Source organism: Equus caballus, chromosome 16 (assembly GCF_041296265.1).
Source record: "Equus caballus isolate H_3958 breed thoroughbred chromosome 16, TB-T2T, whole genome shotgun sequence".
Taxonomy (NCBI): Eukaryota; Metazoa; Chordata; class Mammalia; order Perissodactyla; family Equidae; genus Equus; species Equus caballus.
In genome coordinates this window covers 77,013,655-77,033,466 of record NC_091699.1, presented here as the reverse complement: position 1 = coordinate 77,033,466, position 19,812 = coordinate 77,013,655, and the positions used below count along the sequence as shown (strand labels likewise).

Here is a 19,812-nt window from a genome sequence, read left to right as displayed (position 1 = left end):
GTCGCATAGCCAGCTCTAATTCCTTTTGGGAGGGGACTACATAAGGGCATGATCATTGAGGGGGAGCAGCTTACAGGCTGGCCAATAAGAGCTCATAGATTTGTGTAGACTGAATGTGGGAGACAGATGCTCTGGTGCCCCCAATGGACTTGCTCAGGAGAGCCATAGGTAATTGTGGTTGGCTAACGGTTATGCTTCCATTTTGCAGAGTGAAGTATTGCATCTGAGAAGATCTGAAGTACTTGGGGCAGCAAACAAGGTTTTAGAGGCTGTTTGGGGAAGGCAAAAGCGAGAGGTGAGGGAGCCAGAAGAGGATTCTGAAGGGAACCAAAATATCCAGTGAGGAATTCAAGAAGTTTTTGCTTTGTGATGTGTGAAGTCAGTCCCCTCTCTCTTCCCTCCAACAAAATCTTCAGAAAGTTACTTCTTCTGTTATCGCACTGTGGATCTGTTTTGAGGGACACATCAAGTGCTGAGTTCTGTTTCAAGGAGGGCTGAGGGTAAGAGCAGATGCTGTCCAAGGGAGCCTGGCCACTCTAGGAATACTAAAGAACAAAGGAAAAACTAAGTAAACAAATGAATGAATGAATTAATTAATGAGTGGATCTTGGAACTCCTGCGATCCTCCAGTAGCTGCTCATCATCCCTGGCAAGGCCTGGAATCACTTCAGTTCAGTCTCCAGCCAAATTCTGGAACTGGCCAATTGGCCGGCTCCATTTCCTATCTCTTTTCTATCCAAACTTTCCTTCTGTTTTCTTTTCCTTCACATTGTGGGTTTGGGGATTGAAGTGATTTCTGTAGCATGAACTCTTTGTTTATTCATTCTTTAATTTTCTGACGTGTATTGAATGCTGTGTTGGGTGTGGGGCCATGTGTGATGGGGAATTCTGAGAAAAGATGGACTTCACAGTCAGCCAGCGAGATAAGACTGGACTATTGTAAGAGGCAGGAAGAAGTAGCTGCCACAGAAGAGACAAAAATAAAATGCTGTAACTGTTCAAAGATGGGGTCTTGGGGGCACAGTGCAGGATAGAAGGTTGAGAAAGTCTCATAGAAATGGTGACATCTAAGCCAAGCCTTAAATTAAGGGTGACATCTGAACATGAAGAGAGAAGGATTTGGGGGTTAGAGATTGGATGAGGGGGTAATTCCTGACCTACCCACGCTGCTTTCCACATTAACATGCTGCTGACCTGTGTCCAGGCCCTTCTGGATCCTTCCTCAGTGCTGTCCCGAGCCAGAGGGGAGATGCATTGACATGTTAATAAAAGAAAACCAGCCTCAGGCTTTTCCACCCACCGCTGAAGAAACCAAGGTTCTTTTTCAACTGTGACCTTTTGGGAACAGCTCCCCCTACCCTGGTCACCCAGTCAGAGAAGGGAAGAGCTAGAGTTGAAAAGAGCAATAGGATGGTACTACCAGAGGCCTGGGATGTGGGAAGGGAAACTGAGGCCCAGAGAAAGAACATTGACGCTGTATTCCCTTAGCAGCACTCAATGAATAAATGAATTAATGTAGATGTCTGTTTGTTGCCCCACTTTGACAGTGAGCTCCTCAAGGGCATGAGCTGAGTCTTACGCGTCTTGGTGTCCCCAGCACAGGACCTAGAACATTGTAGGTGTGCAGTATATGGTAGCTGAACTAGCATTCTACTGCCCTGGTAGTGATTCTCAATGCATGGTCTCTGGAGCTGTAGTGTCAGCATAAGCTGGGGACTTGTTGGAAATACAAACTCTTGGGGCCTCACCCTAGACCTACTGAATCAGAAACTCTGGGAGCAGAGTCCACAAATCAGTGTTTTAGCAACTCCCCTGGGAGATTCTGATGCAGGTTATAGCTTGAGAACCATTGTTGTAGGATATTTGAGCCAAAAGACTTGCTCTGGCTTCCTTCAGCACATCAAGAACTTACGCTTTTTATATACAACAGACACATCTTTATACTCCCACCCCCTTTGCCAAAAAAAGAGAAAAGAACAGAAATGCCACAAATATATTACCAGTGACCAGAAAAATATAAATCAGTAGTGGCAAGTTGTTATCCTTCCTGAAAAAACATAAACTTTGCCTGTTAAAAATACATTCAGTGGGGCCCAGCCTGGTGGCCAAGTGGTTAAAGTTCTGTTTGCTCTGCTTCGGCAGCCCGGGTTAATGGGTTTGGATCCCAGGTGCAGACCTACTCTGCTCACCAGCCATGCTATGGAGGTGTCCTACATACAAAAAGATAGAGGAAGATTGGCACAGATGTTAGCTCAGAGCTAATCTTCCTCAAGCAGAAAAAGAGGAGGATTGACAATGGATGTTAGGTCAGGGCAACCTTCCTCAGCAAAAAATTTAAAAATATATGTATATATATTCAATGATTTCAAAACAGGCTTTTTATAGAATAGGAAGAGGGCAAAGAAAAATGTCAAAAAAAATTGAGCTGTAGTTTAATGTGAAACTGCCACTCCTTTCAAACTACTCATCCTCCTTGTCAATCTCATTGTCATCCCTGATAATTCCTAGGAGCTGCCACCAATTGATTCCTTCTGGAGTGGAAGATCCTGTAAAATTCATTATTTTCTTGATCACCGACATTGCTTCAGTACTTATGGGACAGGCAGAATTGACGGGATCTTCTCTCCCTTCTGTATTTTTGTACTTGGCAGATAAGAAGAGCAAGGGAGTTTTGCATATGTCCACACAAAATCAATCCCCAAGTATAATCTCGGTCCTCACTATGTGCTCAGTACTATGCTGGCTTTGTAGGGAATATAGTTGGATTTTATTCCTATCCTCAGGGAACCCCCAATCTGGTAGGATGAGTATATGCAGAATGAATGACTTAGCTTTTGGATTAGGGCTTTCCAGCTTACAAAGTGTTTTTGCAGAGACAGTTTCATTCGATCCTTACAACAGATCCTGGAAGCAGCACATAGTGGCTATATCAAGGTAAATCCAAATCTGGAGCTACAAAATGACCTGGTGATAAACTACAAGGAAGGCTCCCTGACTTACAAGCATTCCTTGGGCGGCTATATAGGTGAGTATAGTCTCAGGTAGGCAACAGAGGATTGTGACTGTATCTAAGAGAGCATAAATCCAACCAGTTATACAAGATGTGATCTGAGAAAAAATGTGTTCTTTTAACTGACGCCCACTTGATAGACTAGCCACGTTGGCTGATGTGCTGTTTTCTCTGTAAGACATCCCAATGAATGCCTACATCTCACTAAAAGCTTCTGGCTGGTAGTCCAGTCTCTTGTGTGCTTGTCAATTATCTCATAGGCATTCCTAGTTTCTCCCAAACCTGTTTATGCCAGTCGTGCTGATTTGCAATTATACAGTTAAGTAAAATATTATGTTAACCAATGAAATAATGAGTGTAAGAAAATAATGAGTTCTTGTTTTTATGAAAATTAAGTTGGGTGCTGTGAAAAAACTTGACAAACATGTTTTTATTAAAGTAAAGTTGCTATTGAATGATATGTAAATGAGACAACTTTGTGATGAAAATTGTAAAATCTAGAAGGATTCTGCTCTCACGTTGCTTCATAGGGGTCTTTATGTTCTTGCTCCACTTTACAGAAATCTAGACTGGAAATTGTAGATGATGCCTTGCGGGTGGGCTTTATGAAAGGGAAATGAGGTAGATTTTAAGGAAAAGGCCTTAGCCCTATATCAAAAGATTGGCACATAAAGATGTGTTTAAATGTTTCGGAATAAATTGTTAAATGCGTTCTTTTTTATGATTTCCTCATTTTTTCCAATGAACTCTTTTTCAATTTACTTTTTTGAAATATTCTACTAAGTGTTTCTCAGTTTTGTTAGATAAGAGGGCTTGCACTGATCTACATTGTCATGGGGCCTAAACAAACAAGTCAAGGGTACAGGAGAGTAAAATGTTGATGGTGTTCTCCAGGGCTGTCCATTGGAGAGAGGAGCAGACTCAAATTATTGCTCCTGGGAGCTCCTTCCTAGTGGAGAGTACGGGTGTTTAAGCTCATCATAGACTGATGTCATGACCATTGGGATTATTCAGCATTCCCCCTTGTTCTGATTTCCTCTTCACTGAGAAATCCTCTGTCTATAATCTGGCCATCCATGTACATTTCCTCTTAGAAGAGAATGGGCAGATGAGAGAAGACTTGAGTCTTGATTCCTGAAGTTGTTAACATTTTTCATTGTAAATAGTGAATTATTACAATAATGTTTAATTTGTAGGGGACAATACCTACTGCCTCTTCTGATGCTTCTAGTGAAACACACCTTAAAGAGGGTGGAAGTTACCCAACAGTATTAATATATCTGCCGATTTTTTTTTTTTTTGAGGAAGATTAGCCCTGAGCTAACTACTGCCAGTCCTCCTCTTTTTGCTGAGTAAGCCTGGCCCTGAGCTAACATTGTGCCCATCTTCTTCTACTTTATATGTGGGGCGCCTGCCACAGCATGGCTTGCCAAGCAGTGCCATGTCCACACCCGGAATCCGAACCGGCGAACACCGGGCCCCTGAGAAGCGGAACGTGCAAACTTAACTGCTTCGCCACCGGGCTGGCCCCCCAGATTTTAATTTGGGATCACAATGGGTAATGAGGTGCCTACACTGTGAGTGTTCAATAAATGTTCATGAAATTAGTAGAAATTAGATATCCTGTGATAAGACCGACTATGGTATCATAGAAGATTCCAGTATAACATAAATTTTAAGAGTATGGGCTCTGGAGCTAAGCAGACTCCTCCACTTACTGGTTGTATAACTCTGAGCTTTAGTTTCTTCATCTGTAAAATGGAGATATTTGTTGATAAAGATGAAATGACATGATGTACTTAAAATGCTTTAAATGTTCCTGGTATACAATAATTGGTCTTCACCTTAATTGAAATTCAGGCTGGTCGCCCTTTCTGTACATACTGCTTTGTAGCACTTGGGAGTGAAATCCCCTCGTTTTCCCTTTTTCTATTTGCCATGGAGTCCAGAAGCATTTTACAAACTCCTGTCAATTCCAAGTCATTGCTCTTCCTCCTTCATTAAAATAAGCAAAATAAACAAATGAGAGCATGTCTCTTCTACTTTTGAGCACATCATTTGACTATAGAAACCTCTACCCTCCCTGGCCATTGTCAAGATCCAAACATCAAGTCATTTCCTCACATCATCACTGTCTTCTCCATCCCAGTTCCTCATTCTTGTGGAGGACTCATGTATTAATTATCCATTGCTGTGTGATAGATTAACTCAAAACTTAGTGTCATAAAACAACAAACATTTATTATCTTACAGATTCTGGGGGGTCGGAAATGTGGAAGCAGCTTAGATGAGTGGTTCTGGTTCAGGGTCTCTCATGAAGTTGCAGTCAAGATTTTGCTGGGGCTGAAGTCATCTGAAGGCTTGACTGGGGCTGGATGCTCTGCTGCCAGGATGGCTCCTTCGCATGGCTATCGGAGGGAGGATCAGTTCCTCACCATACGGACCTCTCCCTAAGGACACCTGAGTGTCCTCACAACACATCAGTTGGCTTCCTCCAGTGTGAATGACTCAAAAGAGAGCAAGAAGGAAGACATAATACCTTGGATCCTAATCTTGGAAGCCACACAAATATCATTTCCACCACGCTCTATTAATTAGTAGGAGTAAGCCACTGTGTCTAGCCCACACTGAGGGGGAGGGGAATTAGGTTTTACCTTTTGAAGAAAGGAGTGTTAAAGGATTTTTGGACATATTTTAAAGCCACCACAAACCATAAAATGCCTTAAACTTAAATCTTGATGAAATTTTCAAATACTCTCAAATCTGGCTTGGGCTTGTCATTGGCAAAGGAGCCCTCTTCTCTTTTCATATCCTTCCTTATGATACACACACATATTTTTCCATGACTTAACTCCTCTTTTCCTTTATTTTAATTAGTTTTATTGGCATAAAGCAGGTAATTTATGCTACATGGCTTGGCCTCTCCTGAAGATGCTCAAATAATTTATTTTTTGAGGAGTCTATCTACTGTGATGTTAAAGAAAGTAAATTATGGACACTGTAAGGTACCATAAAATGATAATTACAGTTTGTGAGGGCTTGCTCTGTGCCAGGCATTTTACTAAGCACTTTATCTGTAATATCCTGTTTGATTACTTTACACCAAAGCTGTGAGGTACAGAGTTACCAGATATCCCCAAAAACCTTTAGCCAAGATAAGGGTAATGGCAGCACTTCCTACATTGACTGAGGCATGGTTGGAAAGAAGCTATAGGAAAGATGGATTTAAAAAAAATGAAACCAATGGAACAGAATAGATACCAGAAGTAGTCCCATGCATGGATAGAGACTTTATATAGAGCAGAACTGGCATTGCAGATTGGTGAGAAAAGTATAGACCATTCAACAGCTGGTGTAAGGGAAATTGGATGTACATATCGGAAAAAATGGCTTCCTACCTCACACTGTATGCAACAATGAATTCTAGGTAAATCAAAGAATTGAGTGCGAAAAGGTGGTTGAGTGTGGTCTGTGAACCTGCAACATTGGCGTCACCTGGGAGCTTCTTAGAAATACAGACTCTCAGGCCTACTCCAGGCCTATCTCAGAATCTCAGGGTGATTCTGAAGCATATTAAAGTTTGAGAAGCACTGGGATAGACCACTGCCACGAATCTCCCCCAAAACCTTATAGTTTGCGCATTGACTCTTGTGTGGGTTCCTTTGCAGTGTATGCGATTATTTAAATTCCTCTTCAGCATCTGCTGCTCATGTTTCTGGCTTCAGTTCTCCAAGAAGTCACCTAGTTCAGTTTCCGGCAGCTTCTGAGACTGACTGAGCTGGGCTTTCTGACTCTGCAAATAATTTGAAGACTGCTTCTGAAAAACCAGATGGTCCCCTAGGGACCCTTGGTAAGTGGGAGCTGACAGCTCTCACTTCCCTCTCCCTCACCGTCAGAGTTGGGAAAGAGATCCATTTTCCTCCCAGAGTGTCAGTCGGGCCTGTAATTTTGAATCACTGGATGTTAAGACTGGCAAGACCCGCCTCTGTCACGGAGAGTTTTCCTCCTATCAGCCCTGTGAACATTGCGACCTTGTCATTAGGAGAGCTACAAATAATACAATTTCTTTCTTTCTTTAAGGAAAATAAAAGCCTATTCAAATAGAGGGTCAAAACCTACCGGCTCTAGCAAGAAGAAAATGGCTGTGATTGTATTTTTGAAATGTTTTTGCCTTTCCTTGTATTTTTGCTGTGTTGACAGTTGTGTCATCCAAGCTTGGCCTAGCCCTCCGCCCTCCCTCTTGGCTCTGCATTCACTTTTCAAGTGTGTGGGATTTCAGATCTGTAAACAAGGGGGCCTGGCGCCAAAATCATTTGGGTGCAAACACCAAGTGTCAGTGGTGTTTGGAGGCAGAAGAGTGGGCTGTGGGAGGAAGCATTTCCCCGACATCGTTCTCCCTTTCCCCCGGCAGCAGGAAAGCCTGCAGTATGCTGGACAGAGCAAGGATGGCTCAGAGTTCCAACCTTGCTCTATCACTCATTAGCGGGGCCACGGGCAAGTTACCCCAACTCTCTGAACTTCTGGGTCTCTATCTCTAAAATGGCCATCAACTCATATGGCTACAGGAGAATTACATGAGACTTAGTACACAAGTAGATGTTGTATAAAAGTGATTTTCCTCCTCCTTCCAAAACAAATGGACAGTGCTTCTTAAAAATCACTGCTTCATAAAATCATGGGCTCTTAGGCTGGGGCAAGTTTTTAAAAATCATCTCATTTGCTGCTAAAGAAATTGGAAGGAAAAATAATCTGCACTGATGAGCCAAATTTCAGATTTTACAACAGCAGCTATGTGCCAATGACAATTTAAGGTGACGGTAGCCAAGGAGGGACACATTTCTCTACAGCTGCTCAGCCACAGATCAATGCTATGGGTTATGAGAACTAAGAAGTCAGAACATGAATAGGCAACAAGTGAGATACTACAGCAGAGGAGAAGGAATACAACACTGAGAGTCTTCAAATGTACTTTATCTGCTGCTTTAAGCAGCAATTTAAATAGTGAAATTATGTGTTAATATCAGTGGTTCTCAAAATGTGGTCCCTAATCAGCAGCATCAACATCAGCATCACCTAGGAACTTGTTAGAAATGCAAATTCTCTGGCCCCAGTCCTGCCCTACTGAATCAGAAACCCTGGGTGTAGGACCAGCAATCTGTATTTTACCAAACCTTACCTGTGATTCAGAGGCACACAAGAGTTTGGGAATTACTGGTTTACATGATAACAGCTTACAACCATCTTTTCCAACACAAAGTAAAGTGAAATCGTAAATGTCTTAGCATTTAAAATTCCTCACCTCCTTGACATATACTGTGAAAATGCCCCGATATTTTTGTCTGCTGATTCTTGCAGAGGGATGCATGAGCACAGTCACCAGGTATAACTCTCCCCACTGTCTTGGGTGGGATTTGTTTAATCTTGAAGCAGTAAAAAGGAGAATGGTTTTGAAAATTAGGCAAATGAATCTGATCTCTGTTCTATTCTGTAGAAATACCTTTCCTCTGGAGTTACAATATATTTACAATTTTATTACAAATTATACAAATCACTAGGTTTTCATTTCCACACCTTAAGAATTCCATCTCTAGAAGCAGTTTTGAGGAAGCCCTGTGTTGTCTGGAATATGGTGACATCCGTGATGATGTCATCATGTCCCACAGGCAGACTCTGGGCCCCTCCAATAGGTGTCATCACTTGGTCTTACCTTCTGCTTATTCTGAACTTCCTGTTTCATGGTTAAAGTCAAGGAGAAAGCCAGACGTTAAAAGCCTATACTGCATTCTGCCTCATATTTGTATTCTTGTCATCATTGGCTGTTTAAGCATCTGCCTCAGTCCCCCAGACTGAGTTCCTCAAGGGCAAGAGTCATCTGTTTAAGTCCGCTTCTATGAGGCAGGCATGAAATAGATGATGATGAAGGTGACTGAAACTGAAGCCCAGCCCAACTCTTCTGAGTGTCCACGGCTGCTCTCTATTGCTCTCTTCGTTATGCCATCTCTGTTTGTTGTGTAGGTGTTTATTACTTACTTTATTTCCACGTGGTGTTCTCTAGAGACTTTGTAAATGATTGACTGTGTTCAAAACTCTGCAGAAATACGGTTTTGTAGATATAGTGGAAGACAGGAGATTCACAGCTAAAAGCTTCCTAATGAGGACAACTTGAACATGTTATTTTCAACATTCAACTCCCAAGTTTGAATAATTCATGGAAAAAAAAATCTGTTGAACTAGAAGTGACTGGGCTATTTTAACGAAAGTAGAGATCTGCAATGGTTTAGAGCTGGAGGTTACATGAGGGAACCACAGGCAGGGCGAGGAAGTGACCAGTGTGGCACATGGTGAATGAGCGAACTCAGGTCTTCTCTGGCCAGTACTCTCATTGTCCAAGGTCACAGAGTGGCTGGTTAGCAGTCAATCTAAAATTGGAACTCAGACCTTGAGATGCACACGCCCAGCTCTTTCCACTGAGCCACACAGCCTGCCACAAGACACCAGCGGGTGGTCAGGCCCAAGGTCATTCTCTCTTGTACAGAAGATATAGGAAGATCATATTTCCTTTTCCATCTTCAACCTAGCCCAGTTGGTCTCCACCAGCTGCACATTAGAACCCCCTGGGGAGCTTTTAAAAAATCCGGATGCCCAGAACTCACTCCAGACTGATTAAATCAGTCTCTGGGAGTGAGGCCCAGGCCTCAGTCTTTTTAAAGTTCCCTAGGTGATTCCAACCTGCAGCCAAGTTTGAGAAACATTGAGTCTAACCCTTCTCTTCTTGTTTCTCTTATTTTTTTTTCAAGGCCAGAATCCTCCTCTTTTTCTTCTGTTCTCTTCTTGCTCATCCTGGGGTTTTAACACTGGAATCACACAGTGTACATTTAGGGTGCTGCCCTTCCAAGCCATTTAAGACATTAGCAAAAACTTAGCCTTGTCATCCTCTCCACATCCACCTGTCTCTGTCTCAGGAGGCTGCGCCCCTCCTCCTGGCCTCCATGGGGTCACCCCCACAGGGCCTCACTCTCCTGGAGGGGCTACAACTTCCCTGCACCTTCTCTCAAAGTCTCCCTTCCCCTGGGCTTCACTTCAGCCTGTGGCCTCCGTGAGGCTGGACTAGAGGAGCTGGGAGCCCAGCTGGACGGAAGCTCCAGGGAGGGCTGCTCCTGTAATTATTGGTCCCAGAGAGAATAATTCTTGCAGCAGCTCTTCTTTTTTTCACGCTGGCTAAGTGTGTGGGTGTGCAGCAGGCATTTGCTAGGGAACGTCAGCAAAAAATAAAACTTCTCAAGCTTCAATTCTGTAGACAGATTGAGAGGCCTCCCAACAGTTCAGAATTGCCGAATCCGGCTCCATCCACCCACTTACCCCCCAGGAAGTGGTAGGTCGAGTTAGATGTGTTTCGATTTGTTAAGAGTGGCCTTGATGATAGGGGTTTAAATCCTAAGGTGATACTTTAAGACAAACCAGTCAACAGGTAATTATGGAACACTCACTGTATGCAGGGCTTTGTGCTAGGCACTGATAAAACCAAGTCGGGGGTCACCTCTGCTAAAGGTCATCCCTGCTATGGGTAATAGAAGAGGAGACTAGAGGTGTGGGGAGGCAGTAGTCAGTCTGAAGTTCAGGAAGAGCCGAGGGCTGAAATTCAGTCCCTGACTAGGCAGGGATAGGAAGAAAATAAAAGGGAGAGGAGGAGGGGGTGGCAAGATGACAACTGTGTGTTTAACTTCTGAGGATTTAAAGTCCTGGAACTATTTGTCCAACCCATGCCCACCAATGGTATTGCAGCCTCCATGGTGTTTTAATCTTGCCGTTTTTGACCCTCAAGACATTTAGACCCCTCAGAAAGCTTAGCAAACACTGCCCCAAGACAGTTACAGCTTCTTTCTCAGTCTGTCTCCATCTCCCTCTGCATGTGTGTCTTTTTGTCATTTTCTGACTCCCACGCTTTATCTTCCTTGCTACTTCTTAAATACGTAACATTTTTTTGTGGGTAAGTAAAGAAATAAATCCAAGCTCTCAGCCTTTTATCAAGTAATAATGAATATTACTGATAGAAATAATCAGCACAAAATAAGATTAACGACAACTGAAACTACATACAGAAAAAAAAGTTATTGACTAAGAATTGCCTGAAGAATCAAATCTTGACAAACTGCAGATATCCAGATCTGATTGGAAAAAATTGGATTTGGTAGGAAAAATGGCCACAAAATGACACTCACAAAGGCAGATGTTATAATTGGTAAAATTTGACACGGAGGAAAACCTGATAACGAATCAAATTCCACTATAAAATTTAAACAGAAAAAGAATTGATGCCAATGAGAATAATTCCAATAAACTAGGGTAAAAATGGCAAAAACTGGAAACTAGCTGTGATCTAGGGAAAATTGATCAATAAATCTAATTACTTAATGAGACCTTTTTCTAGAAATTATTTTCTTGATGGAAATCTATCAATGTTGGCATAATTCTGATTAAAATGTTTGTGGTCAAACTTCCACTGGGGTAAAATAACAATCAAAAATATCATGACCCCACGGAGGCTGCCTGCTGAGGAGGCGGCAAGGTGGAATTTAATCACAACTCCACGGTGGGGCCTGGGAATCTGTGTTTCTAAAAGAATGTTCTACCTTTTGAACTTTAAACAAACCAACTATTAAAAAAGTTTTGGAGGCAACTAGGAAAATTTGAACATGGATAGGATATTAGATAGTATTAAGCAATTATTATTATCGTTTTTAGGTATAATATTGATGTTACACTCATGTTTTTAAAAAGTCCTGTTATGGACTGAATTGTGTTCCCCCGAAATTCATATATGGAAGCCCTAAACCCCCAATGTGACTGTATTTGGAGATGAGACCTTTAAAGAGATAACTAAGGTTAAATGAGGTCATAAGGATAGGGCCCTAATCCAATAGGACTAGAGTCCTTATAAGAAGGGGAAGAGACAACACGGGCTTATGGCCATAGAGCAAAGGCCATGGGAGGACACAGTGAAAAGGTGGCCATCTGCAAGTCAAGGAGGGAGGCCTCAGGAGAAACCAAACCTGCTGACACCTTAATCTTGGACTTCCAGACTCCAGAACTCGTTGAAACTTCATTTCAGTTGTTTCAGCCACCAAGCCTATGGTATTTTGTTATGGCAGCCCAAGCAAACTAAGACCAGTCCTTCCATAGTAGAGATACCTACTGAATTATTTATGAGTGGAACAATGGGTTGTCTGAGATCTTTAAAATACTCCAGAAATAAAAATTGAGAGTCAGGGATATATGTAATAAGACTAGCTAAGAGTTGACAATTATTGGAGTTGGGCATCAGGCACATGGAGGTTCATTATATTATTCTTGTCTACTGTAGAGTATGCTTGAAAATACTCAAAAAGTTTTAAAAATTGACATGGCTAACTATACTGGTGATTTTGATGCACATCCAAGTAGATAATTACTGAGAAAGGGTTTCTCATAATCTTATGTTCTAACCTGGGCTGCTATGGCCTGGAATAAATGTGTTACTAACAAACATTTATAAATAAAATTTTAAATATAATACGGCAGTAGGGAAAGGAATCAAAAGGCTAACTGCAGGTAGAGGAACTGTGGGCAAGGGATAAGCAGGCAGGGAAGAAAGAATCACATTTATTGAGTGTCTAATGCATACCAGGTACTTGGTAAACATTATCTTTGGATTTTTTCACAGGTCTATGAAGTAGACTTTTAAAATTTTAATCTTTTAAAAAAGTTTTAATATGAAGAAACTAAAGCCCAGAGAAGTTGAGTGAATTCCCAAGATCACATACTAGGAAGTGGCTGAGCTGGGATTTGAATCCCTTCTGTCTGCCTCCAAAGCCTGCATTCTTTTCCCTACCCATTACCTCCTCCCTGGATATTGCCAAAGCCAGATCATAAATTTCAGAGGAATTCTGAGGAGGATGAGATCACGGAGAGATGAGGCCAGTAAAGACTAACAAAGGAGCTGGGTTTGGAGGCAGGATGGGGAAGGATGGAAAGATGCAGAAACTTGGTAGCAGATAGAGAATGAGGGTAGAATGACAGGCCATTGCAGGCTCCTGGGGAGATGTGGTGAGGGCAGGATTGGAGTTTGGGCAGCAGAATTAAAAGAGAAGGTATCCCAGGACTTGGACCTGGACAAGATTGGTAAAGATGACAGATTTCAAACCTAGGTAGGAAAATGATGCCTCCATCAACAGGTGAAGGAAGCCAGGAGGAAGTTGTTTCTGGTGTGGCAGAGGGGAAAAAGAGATGAATTCAGCTTTAAACATATAGAGTTGGAGATGACATTGGAACATCCTAATGGAAAGGCCCAGATGGCAGTTGTGTTGACAGAATTTTAGATTTGAAAAATCATCTGGTCTACCCTTTCATTCAAGAGCTATGAATCTAGGAAGTAACCAGTGAGTGCCCTGGGAATACAAGGAAAATTTGGTTCCTCAAGTCTAGCTTACACTGTGGTGCAAAATGTGGTTGTTCATTCTTTGCATATCAACCACGCTCCAGGCACTCTTCCAGGGAAGCAACGGTCCTGGATTATGTAAAGGCCTCCTAGCTTGTCTCCCTGCTTTCAAGCTGCATCTCCTCCATTTTTTCTCAGACAGTAGCCATTGGAGTTGCTATCTTACAAGTATAGTCTGTGTAAATGGAACCCCCTAGATTGTGCTGTGGAATGCACACCCAGTGTAGCTGTATGTGACAGCCCTGGGAAAGTGATCCTGCTAAATTCAGATCACATCACTTCTCTGCTCAAAACTCTCCAGGAGCTCTTGTCTCTGTTCCCTGAACATGGAAGCCAGACTTTAACCTCAGAACCTTTGCACTGGCATTTCACCCTACTTAGAAGCCTTTTCTGCCAGATAATCCCTCCAAACATCCTTCCAGGCTTTACTCAACTGTCACCAATTCAATGAGGCCTTCCTTGACCACATGTCTTAAATTGCGGCTGCCTCCATCTTCGCCTGCTATAATCCTAATCTCCTTTATCCTGCCTTTTTTTTTTTCTTTTTGTCTTAGCGTTTGTTTCTTTCTAGTGCAGTATTTAGTTTTGTTTTTCAATTGTCTGTCTCTCTTCACTGGAATAGAAGCTAGACAAGGGCAGGGCTCTTTGTCCCATCTGTTTGCTGCTCTGACCTCAGGAATTAAGGACAGTGCCTGGCACATAGAAGGTGCTCAATGAATGAATGAACTCATTGTCTCATGAATTACAGCATAACAGGGCAACTGATAGAATAAAGACATGGACAAAGTGCTGAGGAATAAAAAGGGGTGCCAATTCAACCCACCTGAGAGGGTCAAGGAACATTTCACAGAAGTGAATTGAGCTGAGATTTGAAAGAGAGATAGGTGGGTCAAGGCAGTTATGGTAGGCTGAAAAATGGCCTCCAAAGATATCCAGGTCCTAATCCCAGGAGCCTGTGAATGTTACCTTATGTGACAAAAGACCTACAGATGTGATTTAAGTATCTTGAGATGGGGACAGAATCTTCTATTATCCAGGTGGATCCTGAATGCAATCACAAATATCCTTATAAAAGGCAGACAAAGGTAGAGTTAGCAGCAGCAGAGGTCAATGTGATAATGAAGCAAGATGCTTTGCTACTGGCTTTGAAGGTGGAGGAAGGAGCCAAGAAACGCAAAGGATGTAGCTCTAGAGGTTGGAAAAGACAAGGAAATGGATTCCCCAGAGTTTTCTGAGGGAGCATGGTCCTGCTCACACCTTGATTTCAGTTTAGTGAAACTGATGTCGGCCTTCTGACCTCTAGGACTGTAAGACAATAAATGTGTGTTGCTTCAAGCCACCAAGTTTATGGTAATTTGTTACAGCAGCCGTAGGAAACTAATAGAGCAGGCAAGGGCATCCTAATAAGAGGGAATAGTGTGTACAAATCAGGAAAGTGGCAACACATTCAGGAATCCCCTGAGAAGTTTAATGCATCTGGGTTAAATGATAGGGAATGGAGAGAGATGGGATTGGAGAGGTAGCAGGTGCTGGATTGTAAAGGGCCTTGCAGGTCATGCACAGGAGTTGGGCGGTATTCTGTTGGTGTAGGGGAGTGTGGTGAACGCTGTGTTGTGCTGCTCACATCCCCTTTCAGGACTGAAGGGCTTCTTCGCCTGGCCTCAGGGATTCCTGCAGGCAGATGGCCCTTCCTATAAGGCCACTTCCACTCTCTTTTCTGAAGATAGCCACCTTGCCCAAGCTCATGGCAGCTTCTTGGGGCAGCCCGCATCCAATGATTGGTCTCCACAGGAGTATAAAGGCTCTGTCATCTCACCCCAATTCAGGAGAACTCTGAAGGACCATCTTGGCATCAGAAGGCCCCTTAGGGTTAGCTGAAGCCTTGTAGCAATACCTTCTCTGTGTGTCCCATCCTGCCTCCTTCCCTCCCTTCCACAGGTGTTAATCTCAAGCGTCATCCCTAATAAACATCCCGCGTTCTAATCTCTGTCTCATTCTGCTTCCTTGGGAACTCGACTTGCCAATATGAGCTAGGAGGTCTTCAAACAAGAGAATGCAAAGTCAGATTGGTTTGGCTGGTGGTGGTGATAACTCAGAAGAGTGTGAGGATAGGCCACGTTGGGGAGAGACTGGAGGAGACAGTTAGGAAACTGGAGCAAAATTCCAGGTGAGAGATGAAGTCCTGGACAAGGGTAGAGCCAAAAGGAACTCTCTGTGTGGTCATCAGCTCTTCCATAAACAGCCTCATGGTGATAAGGTCATTATTCCCAGAGGAGCCCAGTCTACAGCATGGACTGAAAAGAAGTCCTTCCCCATCATGGCCTAAATCATTGCATTTTTGCTCCTCATTTCTGATCTAGTTTTGTAGAACCAGTCTGCTTTCTTACCAAAAATATATTCTCTGTTTCCTTGGTGAACAATCAGCTTTGGGAAACAGCAGATTTGGTGAAACATTCTTTCCTGAACAAGAACCCTCTGTGCTGGGAAGCCTATGCTGGGAAGTTTTCTTTCAACTTCTCCTTGAATTCCTCCAGTATCAGGGAGCTCATTATCTTCTTGAAAGGTGATATATTCTCACTCTTAACAGAGATCCCCATATTAAGCCTGAAACTGCTCAAAACTTTCACTTTCTTTTAGTTCTAACTAAGATATGATCATCAACATGGAACAAGGAGTTTAACTGCCCTGGATTTTGAGTCAAACAGAACTGGGTTGAAATCCAGACTCTGCTCCTTGTGGTGACCTCAGTCTATATATCTCCTAGTTTGCTCAACTGTAAAATGGGCATAAAAATATAGACTACCTTGTAAGGTTGTTGTTAAAAAAAATATATGTTTAAAACATGATGCCTGGCACATGGTCAATGCTTTATCAATGGTAGATATTAGTATAGATGTTAGATGTCAATTGAATATATCTATTCAAAAAGGCATTACATAATGATATGTGCCCTTTTCAGAGGAGAGAGAGATAGAGAGAGAAAGAGAAAGAGAAAGAAAAAGTTGTCTTCCCTTTGAGTTATGAATGGATATGCACCTGGCCCTTTTGAACTAAATGCATATTAAGCACAAATATGGTATGTGAACTCTCATTCAGAACATGTGGAGGGCACAATCAAGGTGTCTCACAGGGCTTATTTCTGCCTGCTTAGGAGGAAGAATTTGCTTTCCATTTACCAAACAGCAGGCCTGCATAATAAGAAGGGATTGATTTTCTTGGTGTTCCATTAGCTCTAGGTCTTTAAGGAGAGCATCAGGCACTCCAGTGGGGAGATGAATTCATCATTTGGGAGCTGGAAAGGGACCTGGAGAGGAATCAGACTGGAGTCGTAGCTTTCAAAGGGAATAATCATACTCTTCTCCACATTTACCATATACATTTTTCTTTAACTTTTAAAAGTCTGGCAGTTAATACCCACATTTCTGATCTAGACACATGTTTCATAACCAGCTCAGCTGCTGACCCAGTTAAATAATAGTGAGTGATTTTCATAAATCTAAACTTTTTCTCTCAGAAGAACCCTGGGGAAGAGGCTTCAGGGTAGGGGTACCAGGGAGAAGTCATCAGCAGTGACGTTGAAACCCATTTGATTGATGGCGCTAAACACTAGCTGTCTGCACACCATCAAACCACTGGTGGGAGAGAAAGAAAAATTCAGTTAATCCACGGGGTATTCTGTCCTCCTGGAATCCACCCAAGTGAAAGAAACTGAGAGAAGAAAATACTGCTTTCTAGAGAATTGAGTGAATTGTTTTCCCCATTGAAGAAAGTTTGCTTACTGAAGGTTGTTGTGGGAAATACAGTATAACCAGTGGCGAGATGGCAAATGTCACAACAGACTCGGGGGAGGAGGGAGCCCTGATTTGTAGAAATTGCTCTTTTCGGTGGTGTGAATACTCTCACCATAGCCTATTTCAAGCTACCAGCATGATGGCACTGAATGTGATGTTGGGAAGAGGTGTGCACACCATGTTACGGAGTTTGTCCCATCTGGATACAACAGATGTAAATAAATGCAAGAGCGTAGATATTAGTAAAATGTAGTAAAATAATTGGAAAGTGGAGAATTTTGAGTATTTATTGCCGTTTTAAAATATAACTTATTTAGGTGCAAGTTTATATAATTTAATTCTAAATTATGGCTGTGTTTAGTAGCCAGCGCTCAAAATTCCCTTGTGGCATTTGCAGACAAAAGACCACATTTTCCTGAGGAATTGGGCATGGGAGATAGGGATGAGAGGCATTGAAACTTCTTTTGGGTCCAGGCCCTATTCCTAACCTGTGAAATAACCACTCACTCACTTATTCATCTTTTATTTATTCAACCAACACTTATGGAGCATCTGCCAGGCACTGAAACTATTGAAATGACCAACAGGAGTTGAGATAGACAAGGGAGCTGATTACAGGGGAGTGGAATAAGATACATGACAGAGATAGAAATGGGCAAGGTGACATGAAGGAAGGAAGAGTGACCTCTTGGACTGGGGCCCGGGGAGCTCTACTAGCCGCTCAGCCCTCTGGCTGCTTCACCAGAGGTTTGACCTCTGAGATCTTTTTAACGCAAGAGATTGTTCCCCTTATTGATACACTGTCTTCCCTCAGCTTCCGGGACACTACCCTCTCCTGATTTTCCCCCTACCTGTTAGCTGCTCTTTCTCAGTCTCCTTTGCTTGTTCCTCCTTACCTCCATGACCTCCAAACGTTGCAGTGTCCCAGCTTCCAGTCCTTGCACCTCTTCTCTTTCCTACTTCCCTCACTGGATGGTAATTTATCCAGTGTCGTGGCTGTAGATCACCTCCCTTTCAGCTCTGACCCCTCCTCTGAACTCGAGACTCATCTTTCCAATTGCCCACTGGAAAACCCTACTGGATGGCTAGCGGACATCTCAAACTTAACATTTCAAATCCCTGACCTTTTGTCCTCTGAAATTGCTCCTCCTCTATCTTCCCCATCCCAGGAAATAGCAACTCCAGCCTTCAAGTTGTTCAGGAACTCAAAAGCTATACAGCATTCTTGACTCTTCTCTTTCTCTAATACCCCCCAAACCAATCCATTGGCAAAGATTGTGGACTCTATCTTCAAAACATCCAAAATGCAACCACGTCTTACCACTTCCACCACCTTCATTATGGACCAAGCCATTATCATCTCTCACCTGATATTGCAGTAGCCTCCTAATGTCTCCCTGCTTCCACTCTTGTTCACTCCCTCACCACCTATAGTCTATTCTCAACATAGCAGCCAGAATGGGCCTGTTGAAAAATAAGTTCGATCGTTTCATTTGCCTCATAGGATTGTTGTGCATATTACAGCGCCAAGCACATGGTAAACTCTCAATTTTTGTTAACTATTATTGTTGCATTTAAATTTACAGGCTATTTATTTTACTATGTGATACTATGATTTCTAATGTCAAATTTTGTTGGTTCTCAATGACAAATGGCTTGTGCTTAGAACAGGGCACCCATGTTGTAGCTGAGTAGGTCTTTAGTTTCAGAGGAGAGGAGATGCTGGGCTGCAGTACAAACAATGCCCTTGGACAAGCTGTTTTAATAATTGAGACTAATTTAGTTGTTTTATTTAGAGAGTGAAAACTTTCCAAGTTAGCAAAATGAAGAAGGTCTCTCTGTCTTTTTTTCCCTTCCATTTATTCAATATCTGTGCCCATCTCAGCGTTCATTTTTTAAAAGTTGTGGTATAATTTACTTACAGTGAAATTCACCCTTCCTAGTGTACAGTTCTATGAGTTTCAACAAACATGTACAATCAAGTAACCACCACCACAACTTGACCAATGAAGTTTACGTTTCTCTTGAGTAGAATAGGGATTTGTGGGTATACTTGTGTTATTGAAAAGCCTATATTTTAGTCTTTTCTTGAATAAATGCAGAACTCTGACTCTCAAATCCCTGACAAACACTGATGTAAAAGGTAAAATCACTGTATGCCTTGGAGTATCTTTTGTGTTTCAATCAATAAGAGGCGTGATTTGTAAATTAGCAAAGTCATCATTTGGTCAAATGGCTCTATTCAAAATAAATTTCAAGTTCTTAAAAATAGTTTCTTGGCTTTCTATTTTAAGAATAATAAACACTTCCCTTGTTTACGTAATGATTTGCATTATCAGCATGTCCCCACCTCCCCATGAGAATACCAAAGTCCAGCAGCTGGAACACTGATTACCTTGTGGCAGGTGAGGTCTTGCCATGCTCTTACAGTTACTCTGCCGTGAGCAAATTGGGCCCAGGGTCTTAATCCAGGCTAAGGTGCTCCCTGCTCATTTTTATTTTTGTTTTCTCTTGAACAAGATAGTTCTTTACGGATG

The 19,812-nt window shown here is 42.3% G+C and overlaps 1 protein-coding gene across 7 annotated transcripts in view; it reads left to right on the top strand.

The window, feature by feature from the left end:
* The window catches only part of LOC102148199 (WAS/WASL-interacting protein family member 3-like), a 38,427-nt gene extending 34,704 nt beyond the window's left edge, over positions 1-3,723 (top strand). For all 7 annotated transcript variants that reach the window (XR_002800762.2, XR_011427024.1, XR_011427023.1 and 4 more), the window contains one exon: positions 209-3,723. The gene's annotated coding sequence lies outside the window, so the exon portion shown is untranslated. The remainder of the gene's footprint in view (positions 1-208) is intronic.
* Positions 3,724-19,812: the final 16,089 nt, after the last annotated feature.